General features: G+C 33.1%; 1 long non-coding RNA gene and 1 pseudogene across 1 annotated transcript in view; both read left to right on the plus strand.

Moving 5' to 3' along the window:
• Nucleotides 1-10,112, plus strand: part of LOC105298880 — a 15,903-nt gene extending 5,791 nt beyond the window's left edge. Inside the window, exons 2-5 of the long non-coding RNA XR_896485.2 lie at nucleotides 890-927; nucleotides 3,775-3,882; nucleotides 9,262-9,326; nucleotides 9,980-10,112. This is a non-coding gene — a long non-coding RNA (uncharacterized LOC105298880). The remainder of the gene's footprint in view (nucleotides 1-889; nucleotides 928-3,774; nucleotides 3,883-9,261; nucleotides 9,327-9,979) is intronic.
• On the plus strand, nucleotides 3,068-3,186 carry LOC111745868 (annotated as a pseudogene).
• Nucleotides 10,113-22,729: the final 12,617 nt, after the last annotated feature.

Genomic DNA, 22,729 nt, shown 5'->3' on the forward strand with positions numbered 1-22,729 from the left:
GAACTCGTTTTTCCACTTCTGTATTTTTTCATGTGTACTTTCTATCTATATATATTTTGTACAATTGTTTTCTGAACCACTTGACCTTTCATCTCTAAATATTTAAGTCTATATTTAATTATTTTGGTGTTCAAATTGTCCCAGATTTAGCTAGAAGAATCACCTTGAGTCTGGTTCCTGGGTCTTTGTGACATGCCTACATAATTTTTTTTTGAGCACTTCCTTACTTTGTAATATAATAAGATGTTCCATGTTTATCTTGTCCTTACTCTGCCCCATCCCTGGAATTTGCCTCTTCTCTATGGAACTCTGTTTCCTGTTAGTGGAGAACAATATTAGAGACCAAGGCTAGGGGTGCTCATTGCTACTGTTGTGTCTCTACTTCTTGGACCTTTCAGATGCAGAACTAGGAAATGCATGTGTGTATGTGTGTATACACACACATAAATAGGCACATACCAATATATACACATATGTTAATGGCATGGGTTTAATTTTAAGTTATTTTTATTGTAATTATACTTGAGAAGATGTCATAGCAACATTTATAAAGTTCTGAACAAAGGCAGTGAAATCATAGTCTGCACAAACCCTCATACAATTTTCAGGTTCCCTTTTAGTCAATGTCTGTATATCTGATTTTATAGGGTTGTAGTGTGAAATTGTTTTGTCTTTTTCAACTTAACATAAGTGTCTGAGTTACTATATCATTTTACAACCTTCATTCCAAATTGCTCTACTACATATCATTTAGCTGATTCTACCATTCATCTGTTGCTGGTATATAGGTTGTTTCCAATATTTTGCTATTATAAATAATTCTGAACTGAACATTTTTATGCATATGCCTTTCCTAATTGACTTTCTCACTTATTTGCTTATTTAATAGATGTCCCAGATGTAGAAATACAAGTTCCCCAAATGCAGGTATGTTTTGATGGGTTTGATATGTACTGGCACACATAATTAATCAAACATTTACCTTATCAGAATTGGATAGAGATGAAAAATATGTAGTCTCTGTTAGCAAGAAACTGAGAGTCTAATGGAAAAAACAAATTTTTTAAAGAAATTATAATTTGATAAATTTAGAGGAGGAACATTTAACTCAGGTTAGGTATAGGTGTTTCAGGAAGGCTTTATAGGATGAGGTTACAGTTGAGTTGTATCTTGAAGGATAGCTTTGTAGAACTATCTTGAAGAATACCTTAATAGAGCTTTTAAAGGATTGGAGTTATCCCAGTGTAAAAGAGTAGAAATAGGCCATAGAAAGCATTTAAAGCAGAATCACTGGAGTGCGAGAAAACAGGGAGGTTCAAGAAAATTCAGGTATTTAATGTGATTTATTACCGAGGCACCTTTGGACAAAGTGAGAAAAGTTAGTCTGATCAAGTGGATAGAGGCTAAACCATGAAGGGCCTTACATGTCACCTTTATATTGATGTAATTGAAAAATCTTAAACCAATGAGTAACATGATCAGATTTATATATTAGAAATTCACTTTAACAAGGGTACTGGAGAACAGATTAGAAAATGCAAGAGATTAAAAAAGAAAACTGTTCTCATGTTGATGGTACAAGTAAATAAAGGTTGGTGGGAATGTAAATTAAAACCGCTTTTGGAAAGTAATTTAGCAATATATAAAAAAGGTTATAGAAATAGTCACATCTTTCCTGCCAGAAATTCCAATTTCAGGAATCTAGTATAGGTGAAATAAATCCAAAATATGGAAAAAAGATCCTCATTCCAGCATTAAATATAATAGCAAAAAAAAAGAGGGGGTAGGAGAATGAAATGTCTAATAGTAGAAAGATTATTGAGTAGACTGTGGAATGTCTACTGCATTTACTATTATCATCATCACAAAATGATGTATACCATGTGGATAAATGTTTATAAGTGCAAGATGTAAAGAAATAATGAGCATGATTACAACTACTAAAAACACACAGAGGAAAAAAATACTTAAAAACTTTCAACTCATATCAAGGTTTTCTGATCAAAGTTAAAAATATACATGTTAAAAAACCAATCTAAAATTTGGAATCGTTGACATCACCAAACTATACTTCTAAGTAATACTGGTGTTCAATGAGCTAGTCCAGTGATTTTGAAACTTTGAAAATTTGTTGTAAGTTTTAGGGTCTAGAGACCCTTTCTCTAGAATCATGCACACATGTGAACAGTTCGCATAATTTCAGACATGGATGGTTGATGAACATCCTGAAGAAAAATAGAAGAAAAGTTATTTATATACGTATGGTACCAGAATAATGGTCCTCCCAAAGACGTCCAAGTCCTATCCTCCAGGATCTGTGAATATGTTATGTTAAATGGCAAGGGTTGCAGGTAAAATTAAGGTTTCTATTCAGATACCCTACATAAAAGTAGATTATCCCAGATTATCTGAGTAGGCCCTTTGTAATTACAAGGTTCTTCTAAAAATGGAAGAGGGAAGCAGAAAAGTCAATGTCAGAGCCATAAGATGTGAAAAAGACTCAACCAGTTATTACCGGTTTTGAAGATAGGAGGGGGCCATAAGTCAAGGAATGAGGACATCCCCTAGAAGCTGGAAAAGCAAGAAAACAGGTTCTTCCCTAGAGCCTCCAGGAAGGAATGCAGCTCTGCCCATATTTTGATTAGCCTACTGAGACTCATTTTAGACTTCTCATCTCCATAACTGTAAGATGATAAATTTCTGTTGTTTTAAGTCACTAATTTTAGGGTAATTTGTTACAGTAGCAATAGGAACTAATATTCACATAAACAGCCTTTTTGTCTGTGTTGATGTGTGGCTGAGGTAGTGAATATGTATGTATACATACATATATAGATATATTTCCTGGTTTTGAAAGTTTCCTGATAGCCAGGACTGTCTGTTTTTGTCCTGTGTCTTTAGCATAGTTATTGGCATTGATAAATATTTAATGGGAATGAATGGTACTCAGCAGAGGGAGTCAGGATCACCAATTGCTCTGCCATCTGAACATATTTGAGAATCACTTGTTTTATTGTATTATGGTCTATGTATTCTTATTAACTGTGGGTTAAAATTGTGAAGAATAGTCTACAGCCATGCTACCCTGAACAAGCCCAATCCTGTCTGATCTCGGAAGCTAAGCAGGGTTGGGCCTGGTTAGTACTTGGATGGAAGACTACCTAGGAAGACCAGGTGCTGTAGGTGTAAAAATAAAAAATAAAGGATTGTAAGTTGACGAGGTCCTTGCAATCTATGAGGTCAACCAAGGGTTGCCCCCCCCCCCCCCAAAAAAGAAAATTATGAAGAATATAAAATGGTAAATATTTGTTCTGGATTGAATGTGAAGGCTATTTTCTAATTGAAATAAATTGATATTTACTGAGTATCTATTATGAACAAGGCATGTTTTAAGGCTGTTTTGTACTTGTTTATTATCATATATTTAAAACACTGTGCTATAAATAGCTATGCTTAGGATTTTCACCCTCCAGAAATATTATAACTACTAAACTAGAAGAATTATAATAAAGGCAAAGAGGACAAGATTTAATAATGGCTGGTTTAAAACTGTTTATAACCTGTGTCCTGGATCCACAGCTATTTATTTTCTATGAGTTTTTAATTTTCAAATTTAATATTTACTTGAAAATTTCAAATTAAACTTCTAATCATGTTAAGTATATATATGTACATATATATATATATATACACACACACACATACCAAATCTAGTTATTTTTCTATACTTTTTTTGTTTAACAAATTCATAAAAAGTAATTTTATCTTTTTTAGGTCTGTGAAGTGTCAGACCTCAAGATGGACAACAAGTGTTTAATTAGATACAGCATCTAGTCTACCACTGAAATCATAAACCTATACAACATTTATTGAAATTTGTTGGTAAGAATGTGATGTTTTTCCTACAAACTCACTGGTCTACATTCCTTTTTAAAAGTGCAAGCTTACAGTTTATTTTTAGATATTGACTATATCTTTGTTCTATCAAGTAACTTTGATAGTTTCTTTTCCCTGTAGCTAATTGATACATTAAAAAACAATGATAAAATCCTCCTCAGAGGTTACTTAAATGGTTCATGACTATATTAGTTAATTAGGTATCAGTGAAAGAGAATACACTGTTTGTTCTGCAGTTGGGTAGATTCTTTTAATGAAAGATCAACATAAGTATTTTATTATTATACATATTTTGGATGACCCTTTAAAAATCATATAAGGCAAAGAGAAACTAAAAGGTTTTTTTTCCCCGTATGTGATTTTTAAAGTATGCCAATATTAGTTACATGCGATAAAGTTTATACATGCATCAGGAAATGTACTTCTCTTTTGGGAAATTTACTTTGCATAGTTTAGAACCCCAATTTCTGGAAGTGGTTAGAACAGATTCATATATGTATAGCATTTTCAACTCTGATTTTGTTAAGATTATGGAGGTATAAGGTTTTTTCCCTATATAAAGAATTGTTTTGCTTCCAAATTCTTGGCCGCAGATTATGGAACTGAATTAAAATTTCTTTACAATTAATAATGGTAAATATTTACTAAGGAAGTATAAACATTTCCATCCCTTTATCAATAAAGATTCCTGGAAATGGATAAATCCATTTATTTCAGTTATCTACTGAATTTTCAGTTATCTGAAATCTGACAATGCTAGCCTTAGATGAAATATTAAATACAATGTTTTTGAAACATTATTTTAAAAATAATATAAATTTCATAAGAGCTTAATAAAGGAAATTTAACCTATTCAGGTTTAGAATCATAGACTCTTAATATTGAAAACATGACTCTTTGTAACTGCCACCATTTTCCAAGTGCCCCGCTACAGCTCATTCCCACCTACATGTGATAACGCTTTAAACATGACATCTATTATTTTCAACCAGAAGACAACTGAATCCCCACTCCTTAAATATCCTTTTAGTTTCTTTAATGGCTTTATGATTTAAACCCTTCACTGTCTTGGCTTCTTTCTTCTGGTTATTCTTCAGTTTAATAGGGCCGTCTCAAAACGTGACTCCCAGAATGATAAATCATATGCCATATATGGTCTGAAATATACCAAAGGTTGGTTAACTTTTTATCCTAGCCAATAAAATGTTTGTATTTGGGGTACAATTTTAGATAATAAAAAGGACTGTAAATAGAAATAGATCATATTCTTGGCCTTTTATCAAAAGAAAATTGAAGAGTTTAAATAAAGTAAACTTTACAACAGAGAGAAAGAACCAGGAATCTATTAACAATTCATTTCTTACTTATTTTTAGTAAACAAAAATCAAAACCCTCTGGTCTCTAGATGATATGACTGAGGATATATAACCAGTTTTCTATGACACTTGAGAACTATATTTCTATACTTAAAATGTGGAAAAATCTTTCTTGTAGAATGAATCTATAGGGAAATAAAAAGAGTAAAATATAGCACATGTAAAATATAGCACATTCTCCTTTGGCAAAGAAATGCTTACATGTTAGAAACAAATTAACTTTTTAAGGCAGCTCTGAAGAAGTAATTTATTTTAAATAGGTGAACAGTTTACAGCTCTTGTGGGAACACTTTTTCCTTACTTTTCTTCATCATAGAATCAGGCCCTATGTTTTTAATTTAAGTCCTTTAATTTTTGCTGTTAACATTTAATTTACTTGATGACCCCATACTGTTAACTTTTGACCCTATGAACTCATGATAGTATAAAGTGCAAGACTACTAATATAGTATGAGAAACAAAACCTTTTCCTGATAAGAAATTCTTGTAGCATGTAGTTAATTATAATGATCCCCCATGTACCTTTATTTTTATATAAAATTGAAATTCCTAAAGTTTAATTCTTTAGATGTAAAAAATATTAGTACAGACAGTTGTCAATTATTCTAAAAGTCAAGGCTTCTACTAAATCACTTGCTATAAAAATACTTTGTACATTGCTTTTATTTGCCCTTAAAGCTAGACCTGTGGACTTGCTTTTGAACATCCTCCTGCCCAAGTTATAAAATATGCATTAAAAAAAATTTTAAAAAATCAGGAACGATTGGAAAGCATTGCTTCTGAAGGCCCCTTAACAATATACCACTTTCCTCCCTCCTTCCCAATTGACAAAGGAAGGCTCTATATTTCTCTTTTGTATGTTAGCATTATTGAATTTCATTCATTTAGTAGTATTGAATACTGTATTTTGCTGTTCTTCAGGAAAACTGCAGTTTATATTTGTGGACTAGAGGGTCTATCTTTCAGAAATCAGAGAACATGGGATCCCTCTGACCCACCTAGGTGACACTACTCTTACTGTAAGGGTAGCCAGAAGGGTGCATTCACTCATCATTTTGGGGTGAAGAATAGGTAGAAACTGATGGAGCATAGATGGGTTAAGTATTGTCTATGACAGTAGGATAGGAGTGAAAGGAAGTTCAGTTTATAGGGAATCTAATTCCTAGATGTGGTGTATGTATAGGTGTGTGTGTGGTATGTGTTTTAAAGAAATTCTGGTGAACTAACAAGGTATAAAAATTATGTTTTGTTATATAAGATTAATATGAATCCTATTATTTATTGAGTTAACATGAAGCTTAATAATTATTATGGATATGTTTAAACATGCCATGTTTACTTTATTCAAAAGTGAACAGATAACCAACAACTGCTGTTTGCTAAACATTATCAGGGACAGGGGTACAAACAAGGTTTCTGATCTCTGGGAATAGTGCAAGCTATATATGTTTCCATATAAACCTTCATGGTTTGTTAATAAGGTAACATGGTTGTCATTTCATAATTTCAATACTGGGGGAATGTTGTAAAACGTACATTTTTTTTTTTTTTTAAATAAATGGAAGTGTCTTTTATGTGGTTTTACAGTCATGGTGGGAAATGAGATTTTGGACTAGGGAAGTGATGGTTGGGATAGAGATGAGAGAGAAGTCTAGAATAATTCCCTAGTTCTTGGTTTGGTTGTACAGCAGGTTGGAAGGGCAGCAGACCAGGCCGCACAGCAGGAGGTGAGCAGCGGGCAAGTGAGCAAAGCTTCATCTGTATTTGCAGCTGCCCTCTAGTGCTAACATCACTGCCTCAGGTCCACTTCAGATCATCAGGCATTAGATTCTCATAGGAGCACCAGTCTCTAGTACCCAAAAGGTTGGGGACCACTGTTGTAGAGTACAGTGGTCATATAATTAATTGGGATAGAGACAGAGAAAGAACAGGGCTTCAGGGAGTGAGTGAATGAGTGAGTGTGTGTGTGTGTGTGTGTGTGTGTGTGTGTGTGTGTGTGTAAAAGTGTGGGATAGAAAACTGAGAAAGGGGAAGATGAGAAGCTCAATGAGGACATATTTGAATATGGAAGATTAAGTGCCAATGATATATATCCATGTAGAGAGTTCAGTAGGGAGTTCAACATATGCATCTGAGACTTAGGAGAAAAGCCTTGGCTTGAAGTAGATATGACTAAATAGGTGGTAGTTGAAATTAAAGGGATAATGGATGCTATTACTCATAGAGACTGAATACAGTGAGAGGAAATGAAAATCGACATTAGTGAATGGGCAGGGAAAGAGGCAGCAAAAGAACTGAAAAGAAATAGCAGAGGGATGGGAAGCAGCACCAAGAGTGCTCAGTGTCAGAGAAGCCAATAGGGGAGAGGTTTCAGAAGGAAAGAAATTAGAAGTATCAGAAAATAAAGACAGGTCAAGTAAATTGAAAAAGATATGGGATTTGGCAATTTTGTCATAATTAATATTTGCCAGAACACTTTCAATGGATCGATAATAGCAGAATGCTGTTTGTGTTAGGTTGAATAGTATATTAAAACAGAAAGGTTACAATAGATTTATATTATTTCGAGGCTCCTCATTTCTTTTTAAAAACAGAAATAAAGATGATAATTTTTGGAAGGGGTTACAGAATTGAATAGGAGATTCTATAGTAATGAGTGTTTAAAATGTGGGGAAAGAGTCAGCAGAGAGGAGAGATTAAAAAGAGGAGAGAAAAAGGTAAAGCAAGATTCTCTAGGAATATGGGATCAAGGGTGCACAGAAAGGAATTGACTTGGAAAAAGAGAAAGGAGATTCTTTCTCTGCAATTAGGAGGAAGGAGGTGAAGATAATTGTATAACTTGCAAATGTGGAGCAAGAGGTGAGGGAGGTACATAGCTGATAGTTTTGATTCTTTTCTGATAAAGGAGGTATAAGAGAGAAGGGCATAGGTGAAGTAGCAAGTTTGAATTGAATTAGGATGGTATAAAATATATGCTCTAAGGAATGGGACAGGGACTTAACTAGGGGGCAAGGTTATTAGCAGGAGAGACTGAAACATCTGGGAATCTAGCGTGGATAAGAAAAGCTATGAAGCTGTGTGGGAGATTGTGATTTGAAAGGAAAGGGAATACTTGAGGAATGGAAGTTTAAATAAAGGTAAGAAAGCAGGTGTTTAGGAAGTAATGGAGTGAAGAAAAACTAGAATGATAAGTCATGGAGTCTAAGGCTGTTGAACAATTTTCTGGTGATCAGAAGGTTGAGGGTCTGGCCCTGGGCATGGATTGCTGAATGAAGTGACTGTAAGCTGGCAGAGTCTAGAATTCATGGTTGTTGGATGGGTTGTCATATTGACACTGAAGTGGCACCCAATGGCTGAAAATGCAGGGAGACACATACTGAAAGCCAAATGCCAAAGTCCTCAATGAATAAAGGAGGGAATGATGGGCAATTATGTAATGAGAATGAAAGAAAGGAGTAAAAATTTTCCAAGATTGTTGATTAAGCCCTTTTTCCCCCTCTTACAAATTAAGAGTCACAAGGGTAAGGACTATGTCTTAGTTAATGCTGCAAATATTTGTTGAATTTAAGAATAAACAAATGATTACCTCATCATTTTTAATAGGTATTTATTCATATTAAGTATTTCTGAAAACTTTGGGTTTTTATTATTATAAGCAAATACAAATGAGCAATACGTATTATTCCTAACAATAAATATTCAGCTATAATATACTTTAGTGACTGAATATGTATTCTATTATAGAATATAAGGGTATACTGTAATTTAAGCAGTTTTTTTATTTTGGGGTATTTATGTTGATTGCAACCAATTTTTTTCTACTGGTGAAGGAATAATCTAATAGTTAAATTTTTGCCTTATTTGGTTAGGATGCAGTCTTAGAAGTGGATTTTTTGATAAGGCCTTCATAGCAAGTTCATTATCTTTTAGGCCTATTTCTAATGGGTTTGTTTATTTGCTTTCGCATTCTGTCCTGGATTGGAATCAGAAATTGGACAGTGCTGTAAGTACTGATTGATGCAGGCATGCTAATGGCAACAAGAGTGAGAAATGGTAAGTAAAAGTTCTTCACAAGAATAATGATGGGTGTTTTAAGAACTTAGAGTCAAGTACATTTTTCATAAGCACAATAAGAGGGAATTTATGAGTTAAATAACAGGATATAGTGGTCAATTCAGAAATGCATATTCTAATTAAATAAAAACTTTTATGAATAATCTGTATTTGTTAACAGCATCCAATGTTAGGAGACATTTTAATAAATCATGTGTAATCATCAAGGTCACTCCTCAAACTCTTTCACAAAAGTGTAGTTAATAGCAGAGAAGAAAGAATAATTGCTTAGAAGCTTGGTCTCAAAGCTAGAATTTTCTACTTTCATATTTTGTCTTAAATTTAATATAAATGTTACATTATATACCATAATAGTCATATGTTTAATATAAATATAATGCTTAAAAATTAAAAAATATCTCATGAAATTGATATCTGAGAAGATGCCCCATGTTTATTCAGTCACTTTTAACATGCTGGCAAACCACAATGTCCCCCTACCCCAAGCTGGACTTTCAGAGGTTCTAGGTTATTTCATGGTTGTATAATATTCTCCTTTTCCATTTTCATTTCTACTCTTTAGCCAAGGCTATTTATAGTAGTGCATGGCAGAGAATAGATTAATTGATGCTTACCCACTTTTAACTTGACAGTGTCACAGAGACTGAAAATTCAGAGTGAAAATTCAATATCATCACACACTGCATTAGAAGAAATGTTAAAGAAAGTTTTTCAGACGAAAGGCGAATGATACCAGATGGAAATATATATTTACACAAAGAAATGATAAGGTAACTATATGGGTAAATGTGAAAGATTTTTTTATCTATTTAATCCTCTTTTAAAGATAATCAATTGTTTAAAAATAATAACACTGTATTGTGTGTGATTATAACATGCATAAGTAAAATACATGACAACAATAGCATAAAGACTGATTAATTCGAAGATGTAGACTATAAATCCTAAAGCAACCAGTAGAATAACAAAACAGTTATAGTTAATAAGCCAACAAAGGAGAAAAAAATGGAATCACAAAAAAGTACTCAATCTAAAAGGAAAGCAGCAAAAAGAAAAAAGGGACAGATGGAACACTTAGAACAGATGGAACAAATAGAAAATAGCAAAATGACAAACTTAAATCTAATCATATCTATAATAACTTTAATTGTAAATGATCTAAAAAATCCTAATTAAAAGGCAGGGATTATCATATTGGATGGAAAGCAAGGTCCAACACACTTTTACATGCAAAGACAAAAACATTAAGAATAAGAGGATGGAAAAAATATACCATGCTGATGCTAAGACTAGTCAAAAGAATACTGGTGTGGCTATATTGACATGAAATAAATTAGATTTGAGAGCAAAGACTATTATCAGGGATAAAGTAGTCCATTTCATATTAATAAAGGGGCCAATTAATGAGGATATAATCTGAAATGTTATGATCCAAATAACAGAGCTTCAAGGTATATGATGCAAAAACTGATAGAACTGTGAGAAGGAAACAGATTTTAAGATCTCTCCTTCAGTAATTGCTAGAACAAGTTGAAACTTAGCAAGAATATAGTAAACTCAAATAGTACTATCCACCAATATTATCAAACTGACTTTTGTAGAACACTCCACTAACAAAAGTAGAATACACATTCTCTTTAAATTCTACATGAAACATTTACCCAAAGAAACCATATTCTAGGCTAGGGGTCAGCAAACGATGGCTCTGGGGCCAAATATAGATTGGTTTTGTATAGCCTATAAACTAAGAATGGTTTTCACGGTTCGAAAGAATCCTCCCTCATCCCACCCCCCCGCCCAAAAAGAGAAAATATGTGATGGAGACTGTATGTGACCCACAAAGCTTAAAACAGTTTACTATCTGATGCTTTACTTACAGAAAAAAATTTGCTGACTTCTGTTTTAGGCCATAAAACATGTCTCAACACATTTTAAAGGATTCAAGTCATGCAAAGGAAATAAATATTTGGAAACAAAACGACATGCTTCTGTATAACCCATTGATAAAGAAAGACTCAAAAGTGAAATTAGAAAGTATTTTGAACTGAAGGAAAATAAAAATATAACATATCAAGTTTTGTATAAATGAAATGCTTGTATTAGAAAATACACAGTCTCAAATCAATGACTTCAACTTCACTTTAAGAAACTAGGAAAGAAGAACTAATTAAACTCAGACGCAAAAGAAATAATAAAGATCAAAGTGATGATTAGTGAAATGGAAAACAAAAATCACTTGAGAATATCTATGTAATCAAAACCTAGTTCTTTGAGATTAGTAAGATTGATCAACTTTTAGCCAAACTGGTCAGGAAAAAAAAGTGAAAAGGCACATATCAGGAAGACCAATATCAGGAATGAGAGAGGTGACATAAATACAAATTCTACAGATATTTGAAGGACAATAAGGGAATATTATGAACAAGTTTAGGCCAAAAAAATTCCACAACTTAGATGAAATAGCCCAATTCCTTGAAAGATATAAACTACCAAAGCTCACTCAAAAAGAAATAGATAACCTGAATAATCATATATGTTTTTTAAAAATGGAAATAGTGATTCAGAACATTTGCACTTCTGATTCATAGGGCTTCACTGGTAAATCCTTCCAAACAATTAGGGGAAAAATAATATTATACATAAACTCTTCCAGAAAAACGAAGAAGTAGGAATATTTTCCAACTTGTTCTTTGAAGCCAGCATTACCCTGATACCCAAACCACACAAAGACGTTAAAAAACAAAACAAAACAAAACTCAGACCAGTTTCCCTCACGAACAGGAATGTAAAAATTCTAAAAAAATTTTATCAAATCAAATCCAACAATATATAGGAAGGACAAACAATATTATTGGGTGAGGGTTTTCCAAGAATACTTGGTTTAACATTTAAAAATTAATCATTGTAACTCATATTAAAAAAGAAAAACTGATCATCTCAATAGATGAAGAAAAAAACATGACAAAATCCAATATTCATTCCTGATTTTAAAAACTATCAGCAAACTAAGAATGGAAGGGTATTTCTTCATCCAGATAATGGACATCTACAAAACCCTGCAGATATCCTCATACGTACAGTGAAAGACTATATGCTTTCCCCTTAAGATAAGGAGCACAAAGATGTCTGCTTTTACCACTTTTATTTAACATTGTAGGTTCTGACCAGTATAATCAAGCAAAAAGAGAAATAAAACACATTCAGATTGGAAAGGAAGAGATGAAACTGACATAACTATCTATCCATTCCACTTGGTGGTATCTACAAAAAGCTACTAAAACTGACAAGTAAATTTAGCAAGATTGCAGGATACATGGTAAATAGAGCAATCATTTATATTTCTACATTCTAGCAACAAACTGAATATGAAAATGCAAAAAAATATATAATATTTACAATAGCATAAAAATATGAAATACTTAGGAATCAAAAGATATGAAAGATCTGTACACTGAAAACTGCAAATATTGCTGACAGGAATTAAAGACAACTTAAATAATTGGAGAGATTTATCTGACTCATGGATTCATATTATTAAGATGTCAGCTCTCCCTAAATTGGTCTATAGGTTCAACACAGTCCAAATTAAAATCTCAATAGGCTTTAAAAAAATTGACAAGCAGTTTCTAAAATTCGTATAGAAGTGCAAAAATCTAGACTAGCTAAAATAACTAACTAGACGAAAGATCAAAGTTGGAGGGCTGACACAACCTGATTTCAAGCCTTATTATAAATCTGCAGTAATCAAGAGTGGTATTAATATAAAAATAGACAAACAGATCAATGCAACAGCAAGCAGAGTCCAGAAATAGACCCACATATATAAGGATAACAGATTTTTGACAAAGTGCAAAGATAATTCAATGCAGTAGATTTTTTCAATACATGGTGCTGGAAGAGCTGGATATCCATATAAAAAATAAAGACTTTGATTCATGTCTCATACCGTGTGCAAAAATTAACTCAAAATTGATTATAGACCTAAATGTAAAACCTAAAATTACAACTTCTAAAAAACCTAAAATTACAACTTCTAAAAGAAAACATAAGAAAATTTTTGTGACTGAGTTAGAGAATGATTTCTTAGATGTGACACCAAAAGCACAATTTATAAATGAACAAATTGATAGACTGGACTTACTCAAATTTTACAAACTTCTGTTCTTCAAAAGCATTGCTAAAAAAAGGACAAACCACAGACTGGGAGAAATATTTTCGAAGAGTATAATAAATAATTTATATTTAGAAAGTAACAAAAACTCTCAAAACTCAATAATAAGAAAACAAAAATCTCAAATAAAAAGTGGACAAAAGACTTGAGTAGTTACTTCGCTAAGAAGATACCTGGACAGCAAATAAGCATATGAAAAGGTGCTCAACTTTATTAATCTCATTAGTCTTTAGGGAAACAAACAAACAAAAACCCATGATGGAACAGCTAGGTATCTGTATATAAAAAAATGTATACATATCTCTTAGACCAGCTAAAACCAAAAGTGGTGTTGAGGATGTGGATGAATTGGAGCTCTAATACACTCCTTGTAGGAATGTAAAATGATACAATCAGTTTGGAAAATAATTTGGGGATTTCTTAAAAAGTTAAACATACACCAACATATGATCTAGCCTTTCTATGCTAGGTATTTTCCCAAGAAAAGAAAGCATGTATTCCTATAAAGATCTGTACATGTTCATAGCAACTTTATTTTTAACAGTCTCAAATTAGAAACAAATGATTATCAACAAATGAATGGATAAATTGTGATATATTCATACAGTGGAATACTACTCAGCAATAAAAGGGAATGAACTATTATAGATGCAACAACATAGATGAATCTCAGTAGTCTGAGTGAAGATAGACAAAAAGTTGAGAACATACCATATGACTCTACATATATAAAATTCTAGAAAATACAAACTAATCTATAAGGATAAAATACAGACCAGTGGCTGCCTGAGGAAGAGAGCTACGAGGAAGGAGGGATTATAAAGAGGCAGGGGAAACCCTTAGGGATGATATGCTCACTGTCTTATTCTGGTGATGGTCTCACTCAAATTCATTTTACTCTAAAATATCCATTCTACACTCGATCACCTCTATTTACATTTGTAGTTAAATAGAGGGACTGATGGATGCTATAATATTACTGATAATTAATAGCTCAGTCTGTGTTATCCACTTTCCTCACACACCTTTACCACTCAATATGTTGTCTGGTATGTTTGTTGAGTATAGATTAGAGTATACATAGCACCAGCAGGCAACTATGAGCTCAAAATTATTTGTTGCTTTGTTGTTTTGATGCAATTCCATTTGCAATATTCATAGTATTGCTATATTTTTGAAACTGAGAAATTGAAGAAGGATCTTTTTGGGCTAATAATAAAGCCAATAACTTATTTCTATACTTCTATAAGTAGAATTAAACAGGTATTTCTTACATCTCTAAAATTGAACTGGAGGAAACTTTTCACTTTTCTTAGAAATTTTCCTCTCGTGTGTGTGTATTAATTATGGTTACAAGTCTAGAAGATATGAAATGTGATCAAAGTTACTCCAAATGGATTTTCTTGGTTAAAGTCAAGAGAGGAAGAAAACACAGAAACATTTCTCAGTTTCTGAAAAATTATTCCATTATTGGATACAGCTCAATCGACAAAAAACATATAATAAAATTGCTTCTAGGTGACTTTTGGAGGGAAAATAGGGTAATAGTTAAGAAAAGTATCATTGGAATCAGATCTGGACTCAAATCCTGGCTCTGCCTACTTACCAGCTATGTTACCTTGAAGACATAACTTAAATTGGGTCTCAGTTCTGCCCATCTGTGAAATGGGTTAGTAATACCTCATAGAATTGTTGTGAATACTAAATAAGATAACGAATATTTGAGCACTTAATACAATGTCCAACATACCGAATAAATGTTTCATTGCTAGCTACTATGAAGATACTTTATAGAAATACAGGAATCCAAAGCCATTTTAGATATCACAGATTCCAAGAAATTAGTTCAGAGATTATCAAACTCGATCTTTTCCTATTTAAAGAAACATGTAGGATAGCACATTCTAAAATCAAATCCTCTTTAAAGGTGGTTTTCTATTTACATAGTTCCATAGCCAAGATTTGCATTGAGGATAGAAATGCATATTGACCCTAACAGTTTTACATTAAAGCAAACTCCATATTTAAGAGCTAAATAGTTCCGATGGCCTATGTTAATATGTCTTTTTGTATTCTATGCTTTTTGAAGCCATAGCCTTTATACAAAAGTACATTTTGTAAAAGATCAAAGAAAAGTTGCAGGTATTTATTTTGTGTGTTTTATCTTAAGGCACGTAATTTGTATAAGCTGGCTAGGAGCATATTCAATTAAAAATTCAGAACATTGAGTGAAATAATCCAGAAAAACTAAGTCTTTCAATATTATTCATTCATTTTGTTATTCTCACCTACTAAGGGGTCAGCCAAAATGAAGAGAATGTTTAATCAAGGACCTGAAAGAGTTCCAAAGCTAGATCACCTCCTTTGAAATTGCTCTGAAATTCATTTTACAATCGAAGTTCCATACACAGCCATTTGATCTTCACTGCATTCCCTCATTAGTTCATAGTGTTTCAACCAGTTTCTACATGATGACTTTCATATGTGCATCAACAAGCCCAACAGCTTATCAAGAAAGCTTGAGTCCTCTATGTTCTAGTGACATCCCACTTAGATCTGACATTAAGTTCATTTTTTTTCCTTTAAGCTACTTCTTCCAATTTCTTGGCTATTGTTGATGACAATTTTTTTAGACCTGCAAGCTTACACTCTTAGGTTCATTTCTTCACATTTTTCCCTTCTCATAGGTAAACCACTGTTAAACTTGTCACTTCTTGTAATTATTTCTTTATAATTTACTTCACATGCCCTTTTCATTCTTAAAATGTTCATTTAATCCAAGCTCTTTAATGTCAAATTTGTATTACAGCCTTTTGTTTTGTTTTGTATTATATTGCATTGTATCACAGGCTCTTGGTATTCTCCCTGGCGCCTACCCAGTCTTATCTCCTCTCCTACCAGATTATACAGAGCATAAAATACTGTTTTTTTCATCAAACACTTTGTAGAGAAGTGTTGCTGGGTGAATAAGGAAAACCTGGTTAACTGAAAAAAGGGAATTTAAATGGGTCTCCTTTCCTTTCAGTGATTCTAAGAAGAGCAGAACCTTCAGAAATTAATTCACAACTTAAGACAAATACTGAATAGAGGATTATTGCTAGGAAGAGACCAATAATATATGATAATAACCATTGGAAAGATAAAAGGAGACATAAAATTCAACTCTTGGTAGCCATTCTTTCCCTTTTCGCTCTCCACATACCTCAGCTGGGAATCTATAAATGTGCAGTACTTGTTTGTTATACTGGTCATTATTAAGTTATCTAGGAGGCTAGGAGAGCAATCTGTTCTGACTGTAGTGACAAAAGGAATTCAAGTCACACCAAATATCTTTATCCTGTTTAGAAACATCCTAGCATTTAAGGCCTCTTAATTTAAGCCCATTACAAGTTATTTTCCTTTCTATTTCATTTTTCTCTACTCTCTTATGTTCTGTGTTCTATCAGATATCATGTCTGAGAGATGAACTGGCTATTCCTGCTCTGCAATAGTTTTATATATTGCTTTATCTCTTAGGGCCTTGAATAGTGCCTAGCACATAGTAAGCACTAAATAAATGTTTGATGAATGGTTATCTTTTCTCTATGGCAATCCAAATCCATCGCTATTTAAAAAAAATTCTACATGAGATTTGCCTATTCCAGTAAACTTCTATCCATTATCAATCTAGTTTTAAATCACTTCACCCCCCCCTTAGCAATTATTTATAGTTTGCATTTCATTACATTTATTATGTTACTTTTTACATACTTCCATAGCTTTCCTATATATGTTGCATTTTCAACTAAAAGATAATACCTCAAATATTATATACGGTACATGTCTCATGTGCTGCCGAAAGGCACTCAATAGATAGATCAGCTACCTCCTTTTAGATGTATTCTCTGGATCAGTGTGGCCCACACTTTTCAGTTTAGATAAACAAGTTCTAACATTTGCTATTTCACTCACATATTGAAACTTTGAGTAAAATTGTTCCTTCAGTGTTTAGTTTTAAGACCAATCAAGAAAACAGCTTCCTAAAGAAAAACATTTTAAAGTTACAGAAGCATCTATATGTTGGTAACGTTCCTCCAGAAATAATTAATGTAATATGCAAGCTCTGGACTGGTCAATTTGGACCTTTTCTTGGAATCTCCATAGAAATGCCCATGTATCAGAGACAACGAAATAGTGTTACATAGAAAATATTATTAACTATTAAAACCTTAATTTCTTCATGGAGAAAGACCAGAGATAATATCCTGGGTTTTTGAAGTACTTAAGCTATTCCTTAGTTGTCTCATGAAGGAATTAATATAGTGGAACATATTTAAGGAATGGCTGAGGTGTCAGAATTAGGCTATAAAAAGCATTCGATTTTCAAATAACTAAAGCCATTCACTCTCTGGCCTAAATGTAAAACCTAAAATTACAACTTCTAAAAGAAAACATAAAATTTTTGTGACTGAGTTAGAGAGTGATTTCTTAGATGTGACAACAAAAGCACACTGTCATCTGGCAACAATAAAGTTGGGCGACCTACACATTAAAGCAGTTTCTAATAATGCCAAATAAATAGCACGTCTTTTCTAGGTCATCTCTGTTGCCTCCTCCATGAAAGTGTACAACATTTAGGTTATTCCTCACATTTCCCCCATACCTCAAAGTGTGTAGTTGCCAAAGAAAAGGGTAATATTACTACTTGCCTTCGTGTAGTCATTCTAAATACACACAAAATCAGACATTCACATGAAAATGTGAAGGGAAGAAAACAAACTATAGAATTAAGTTTTAGTTTTACTGACATTTACATATCACTCTTCCTGTTTATGATTTCAGAAGTGCAACCATGCAGTGTTTCTATTAAAAACAGTATAACTGAGAACAGTTTGAGGATTAAAATGACAACTTACCTAAGAGGGGAAAAAAGCCACTAAACTTACTGTTGCCTTCCTTTGTGGAATTACTTTGTTGTGTAAAAAGTTGAATATTTTTTCAAACATCATTTACTAATAGTGCAGTTAAAAGGGAGCTTGATGGCTTTGTGCCCCTAAAACAAGCAACCAGACATGAGTCTTATTTCTGAATCTGACTAGTTAATGTAATAAGAAAACCAAGCCAAAACCCCTCGTGTGTGTGTGTGTGTGTGTGTGTGTGTGTGTGTGTGTGTTTATATGTAAAGGTATATATTTATATGTATATGTAAAGGAGATGCTTGCAAAAATTGCTTTTTTCCTCATTTTGAGGTTTGTTGACTATTGCAATGTATTCATTAACAATTCTCCTGAATGAAGGAAAGGGTAGAAGTGAATACAATTCTTAAATAAAAGCCCTTTTCTTTCACTATTATCTTGTTCTATTTGAAGCATAATTATGTGAATTTATTTTGGGGTATTTCGGAATTTGTGGGAGTGGGGGGAGGGAGGAGAGAGAGAGAGAGAGAGAGAGAAGCACCTAAATGAGCAATGACTGCTACCTAGTCATCAAACCATGTTCTCATTTTATTGGCCGTACATATAAACTTATTCCCAGCCTCCTTTGAAGTTAGGTATGGGCATGTGACTAAGTTGCAGGCAACAGAATGGGAATTATAAGCACTACTTTGAGTCCCCTCATCTAAAAATCTCCCCTGCCTACAGACTGAAATAGAGAGGATCCCCAGAGAGACCTTGGAATTTGGTACTGAAAGCCTAGGTACTGAAAGACCTTAGAAACTAAGTATTGAACTACTTTTTTATTTTAACAAGAAACAAATTTGAGTCATTCTACATTTTGGGGTTGATCTGTTATGGCAGTTAGCCTACACTAATTAATTCAATATACAACACATATGCAATGTCCCTCTGATGCACAACTACAGGTCATAATGTATGTAAATGGCATTTCCTGAAGTACAGTTAAGTGGCTACAGGTATGTATATATATGGGATAGACATAAAGGTCACTCAGTAGGAGCTGTGCAATGCTCTGCCAAACTAACTCCAACTTGGGTTTTATTGCATACAAGCATCAATATATATTAAAAGCACTTCTTTTTTTGTGTCTGTGGTAATAGATTAAGGTGGAATGGATCATCCAACAAGAATCTTAAAGGGAAAATGTATACTTAGGATCAAATCAGACATCTTTCTTGGATTGGTTCAATTGTGTTAGCTATATACTCTTCTTATAAACTATGGCCTTCTGGCATGCATTAGGCCAAAAGAGAGTGTTAGGAGAACCCTCACTCTCCGCGCCCCGCCCCCCGTCCCCCCAACTTACTGCTATGAGTAATAAAAACTTTTCTGGGCTTCACTTTTCCTCATCTGTGAATGAGATTTGTGTTATATGACTTCAAAGTTCCCTTCACTAGAATTCTACGTATGACTCCAATGTCTGTAACTACTGGTAGAAATAACTGTTAATGTGAATGTTCCTTTGGATTCCAAATTGATACTATGGCGATGTTCCATAGTAACTTGAAGTTTTTTGCAAAGATTTTAACTTACAATTCACAATCAAAAAGGCATAACAGAGGTTCTACTCTTCTCCCAAACAAAAACTATCAAGTCGAAAAGATTTTTAACTCATTTGGGATATTTTTTTAGAGTAATTTTAAAGCAGTGTGTCACTTCTTTGATTTCTTCACTCAGTGAGTAGAGACATACCAAAGCTAATGCAGAATGTGCTATCTATTAAAATAATATACCATGTTATAAAAAAAAAAGTAAAAAACTAAGTAGTGGATTATTTAGTTGTTGACTGAATTTAACAATTAAAATCTTAAATTTTACTTCTCTTAATTGTATACTTATGCTGTAATGTTTCAATGTAATAATGGTTAATAGTATACCAAGTTCAAGGTCATGGAAAAAACCACCAAAGTCATAATTATCCTGTCACAGTTAACTAAGTAATATATGTATATGGCTTAGTTCTAAATCACATTTTGGGTACAGAAATGAATCTGTATCTGTCTGCTGGTGGGATTCTGATCTCATGGATTTCAATTTTGGTTAAAACTAAAATGTATATCATCCAGATTTGTTGCAGGCCTGGAATTGGCTTTAATGTACATTCTTTTGCTGCAAGAGAGCTGCAGAAATATGGACCTCATTCAGGGATGATACGGTTTTAGAAAGGAGGAAGGACAGGCTATATAATATTGTCCAGAGTGGAGTTTTTATGTTAAGAGAAAGCCATGTGTAGGTTGGAGTAGACAGCAGAAGAAATCACAGTAACATTTTTTTTTTCCACGAAAGGAACAAGACACAAGAGAAAACCTGCAATAGTATTTTAAGTAATAGTAGAGAAGTATGGATTCTAAAATACCTTTACACAATTGCAGAAATTGGGAAACAATCTTTAAAATGAGGTACAGATAAATAAATTTTGGCATATCCATAAGTTGGAATGATATGCAGATACTAAAAACATGTTTTCAAAATATTCAATAATATGAGAAAATGGTCATTATAGACTATAATTATTTCTATCAACCAGGAATCAATCTTACTCTTTCCAACCTCTGTATTCTTCTTCATACCGTTTCCTCCCCACTCCCAGAATAAAGAGGAGCATAATGGAAGAAATATTTTTAAGAGAGATGCATAGACAGTAAATTTTAAAGGTTGAAGGGATTCAAAATCCATAATTTTGCAAAAGAAGCTGACACTCCAGAAAATTAAATGTCTCATCTAAGGTCTCAATCCTAGCATTGCCATTTGCTGAAACCTGGTTTCCTTATTCCCCAAATTTGGCATATTGTACATATTGTATCTTCTACTACAACATGCTACACTTGAGGTTGGGTCAGACCAGATTACAGTACCCCCTTATCCATGGGGGATAAGTTTTAAGACTCCCAGTGGATGCCTGAAACCTTGGATTGTACTGAACCCTATATATACTATGTTTTTTCCTATACATACATACCTTTTTACTTCAAGGAAGCTCCTTATGGCTTCTCAAAGGCACATCTAAATTGCCAGTTATCACTACTCTTGAGCTTGGGGGCCATTAATAAGTAAAATAAGGGTTACTTGAATACAAGCACTGCTTACCAGGACAGTTGATCTGATAATGGAGATGGCTACTAAGTGACTAATAGGCCTATAGCATATATACATGTGGATACACTGGACAAAGGGATGATTCACATCCCAGGTGGGAGGAGCTGGATATCGACAAGATTTCACCATGCTACTCAGAATAGCATGCAATTTAAAACTTATGAATTACTTATTTCTGGAATCTTCCATGTAATACTTTTTGGATCATGGTTGACCCCTGGTAACTGAAACCAGGGAGAAGGGAGTACTGAAGGTTGGGCCAAAGAGTATGAACTTTACCCTAGTTTATCCTTTTTTGTTTTTAGAAGAGGTAGGTATAGGGCACAAAGGAATGGTGAGTCATAAAGTATTCGTAGAGCTCATCTATATTTCCTAATAATTCTATATCTTTAACTTTTTTCTTAGTACAACTTTAAAAATTCTGGGGGAGAGCCCAAATCATTTCTTTATCTCAATATTGAGTAATGGAAGTGACTAGATTACAACTTATAACTATTATATTTATTTATTTATTTGCTTTTGTCTCTTCCACTAGAACGTATCTTCCAGGTGGGGAAGCTTGTGTTTTTTTGTTGTTGTTGACCCCAGTGTCTAGCAAGTGTCTGACCCATAAAAGATGTTCAATAAGTATTTCAATAAATTCAATAGGTAAGTGAATAAACAATAGCTACTAAAATGCAGCAATCTTTTATTTATTATGACTAGATTTCTTATGGAAGCTTTTATAGCAAAATTTTACCAAATGGAGTTTAAAATGTTGGCCTTATAGACCATTTCTAGGAATTTATCCTAATTTAGGAAATAATCTGAAATGTTAGAAAAGGTTTGTGCATAAAAAAGTTCATAGCAACAAGTAAAGAAAATAACTTAAATGACCACTTAAGGAAAAAGTATTCCATACAAGGGACATTATGCAGTCACTGAAAATATTTTGAAGAGTTTTAAATAACTTGAGGAAACATTTCTGATAAATTGTTATGAAAAAAGGCAGGGCACAAAAGCAAACAATATAAACTTTATAAGCTTCAAAAACTGCATGGAAATATGTGAACTGCAATAGTCATCTGCCTCTAAATAAAGGAATTATTGGTTATTTTTTCTCGCCATTTTAAAAATATTTTAACATTTTCAAAAATTTCTTTACTTACATATACTACTTTTATAATCAGAAAAAGAAA

This window comes from Pteropus vampyrus, unplaced genomic scaffold (assembly GCF_000151845.1).
Source record: "Pteropus vampyrus isolate Shadow unplaced genomic scaffold, Pvam_2.0 Scaffold167, whole genome shotgun sequence".
Lineage (NCBI taxonomy): Eukaryota > Metazoa > Chordata > Mammalia > Chiroptera > Pteropodidae > Pteropus > Pteropus vampyrus.